A 3,060-nucleotide genomic window follows, 5' to 3' on the forward strand; every position below is an offset into this window, starting at 1 on the left:
AAGACTTTAAACAGATTATGAAACTTGCTCTGAGAATGAGTTTCTTAGTAACTTCAGAAATTACACACACAGAGGTTCACTAACATAACTGTCCAAATGTGACCTGAGCAAAGATGACACCTACCGAGATTCCAAAGTGGACAGGGAAACATCCCCATACCTCAACCCTGTACAGATTTAATAGCCAACAGAAGAAAGCTGGGAGGTGGAAAGTTGGCCCTCCCTCTGGAAGAGAACACAAGTTGGTTGCTCAGTGATAAATGGTCAGCTCTGACAACAGAGGAACAAACTAGATCATGCAAACTGAGCAAGTTACATTTAGGAATATATATGCTTATACATATGCATACATGAATGCAATAACAACTAATAAAAAGGGGAGCATAAATTTGAAGCCTGCCAAAGGATTTATGGGAGACTTTGGAGGCAGTTAAGAGAATGGAGAAATATAATTATGTTGTAATCTCAGAAAAAGTAAAACTGCTGTAGGTACATTTGTATGATAATAGGTATTAAATTCCATTGGGTAAATACCAAATAGTATAATTGTTTTATTTTTTGTTAAATGTATATGTATTTTTATATAAAACTGCCAAGCTGTCTGCCAATGTATGTCTACAATTTAGACCCCCATCAGTAATGGATGGGAGTTTTATTCCCTCTTGCTCTTAAGACTACTTGATGTTTTCATAATGGACAATGAGAACTACTGAGAACTCAAGAACAATGGCAATGGGTTTTTGATCCTACTGCATGTACTGGCTTTGTGGGAGCCTAGGCAGTTTGGATGCTCACCTTACTAGACCTGGATGGAGGTGGGTGGTCCTTGGACTTCCCACAGGGCAGGGAACCCGGATTACTCTTAGGGATAATGAGGGAGGGGGACTTGATGGGGGAGGGGGAGAGAAATGGGAGGTGGTGGCGGGGAGAAGGCAGAAATCTTTAATAATTAAATAAACAATAAAAAAAGACTACTTGATGTTGTATTAGATTTTATATCTTAATTGAAGAAATATCTGTTAAAAATTTTGGTTCATTTTCCAATTTGAAATTGCCCTTAATTTTTAGACAGAGTTACTCTGTAACTTTGGAGCTTGTCTTGGAACTTAAACTGTAGAACAAGCTGGCCTGTAACTCACAGAGATCCACCTGTCTCTGCCACCCAAGTTCTAAAATTAAAGGTGTGTGCCACCACCATCCAGCAAAATTTGTTTTCTCATTGAATCCTGGGGATAATTTCTAAGCTTCAGAAGAGTTTGTTATCAGATATATCCTTTACAAATATTTTAGCCCAGGTTATGACCTGTTTTTTTTTTCATTTTCCTAACTTTCTTTTCACAGAATAATTTGTTAGTGCTTTCTTTTTTTTTTTTTTGATTTTTGAAAAACCATTATTTTAATTTATTTCTTGAGAATTTCATGTGTGTATACAGTGAATTATGATTATATATACCTATTGTTTTTCCCCTCCAACTCCCCTGGACCCCTTCAACTCATCTCCCAACTTCATGTTCTTTTTTTTTAAAATGGCCCTTGGAACCGACTCAGTGCTATCCATATGTGCATGGCAAATGGGCATGGGGTCATCCACCGGAGCAGGGGCAGCCTACTACTGGTCATACCTGGTTGACCAGCCTGACTTTATTTTGGTGTTGATCCTACTTCAGGTTCTGGCTTTGTGGGAGCCTAGACAGTTTGGATGTTCAACTTCCTAGATCTGGATGGAGGGGGGAGGACCTTGGACTTTCCACAGGGCAGGGAACCCTGACTGCTCCTGGGACTGGAGAGGGAGGAGAAGAGGAGTGGGGGGAGGGGGAGAGGGGCGGGAGGAGGGGGAGGGAAATCGGAGACAGGGAGGAGGCGGAAAATTTTTTTTTTCAATAAAAAAAAAAAAACTATAAAAAAAAAGATGGTTTCTAATCTTAAAATGTTAGTGCTTTCTTTAATCATGATTTGGGTGTTGCAGTTTAATCATAGGCAAACTGAGGAGTAACATTTTTTCCTAGGCTATTACTTAGAAATGTTACAGTATTAAATTTAAATCTATAATGATATATGTCTACATTTATTTTTGCATGCTATATTTATCATTTTTGATAATTTTTATATGTGGATTCCAATATCTCTAAAACTATTTGTCATATATCTTCATTTATTTTATTTTTGCTGTTCATTGGTTAAAGGTTCAGAGACTATATTTATTCATAGATGTTGATAGACTTCACTGCAACAATAATTTACATATCCTTTTGCAATGCCACATTGACTAATGTGATTACCACAGGTTGATACCAAGGCTTCATTTTGAGTACTACCTGCTTTCAACTTGCTTTTTTATTAAGGTGCTAGTCATCTAGAGCTTTTACTTTTTTATGTAAACCATAAACTTGCTTTGTGTATGTCCCTAGAAATCATGGGTCTCTATATTCACCTTCCTTCCTCTATATTTTTGATTACAGTAATGTATTCTGTAATTTGATTTTTATATATAGATAGAGGAAAGATTATCAGTTTTGAGATGGCTGGACTCTTTTTATCATGGCAAGTCATTTTAAGCTTCTGAAAACCCCATGAGTCAATAAATCACCTTCAAGACAGTAGTTATAAGTAGTAAAGACAAGCAAGGGAAATCAATGAGTTGCTACAACACATGCTTAAGCATTAGCTGCTGACATGAACATATTTGACTAAAGACCTGGATAAAGGGAAGCATGAAGTCCCCCTATGCAAGACAGAACATTTCTAACAGTAAAAAGGGTAAGGGGGTCTACAGGATACCAGAACCCAAGTGGAAAAGAAGGGCCTTGAAGGTATTGAGACAAGAGGCAAGGGTGAGTAGTGCACATGCATAGATCCATCTAGGGACTTTTGTGTTTTATTCCATTCTTATTTAAAATATTTTTTTTTGAGAAAGACACTATCACCATCAATTCCACTCCTCTCACTGCCCCTTCAAACCTCTACTCCTTCTTATATTTATGACTTTTCCTCCTATAGTTATTATTGTGACATATATATATGTATGTATGCTCATTTACTATATTTTCATGCTTGTATGTC

This window comes from Chionomys nivalis, chromosome 2, assembly GCF_950005125.1.
Source record: "Chionomys nivalis chromosome 2, mChiNiv1.1, whole genome shotgun sequence".
Lineage (NCBI taxonomy): Eukaryota > Metazoa > Chordata > Mammalia > Rodentia > Cricetidae > Chionomys > Chionomys nivalis.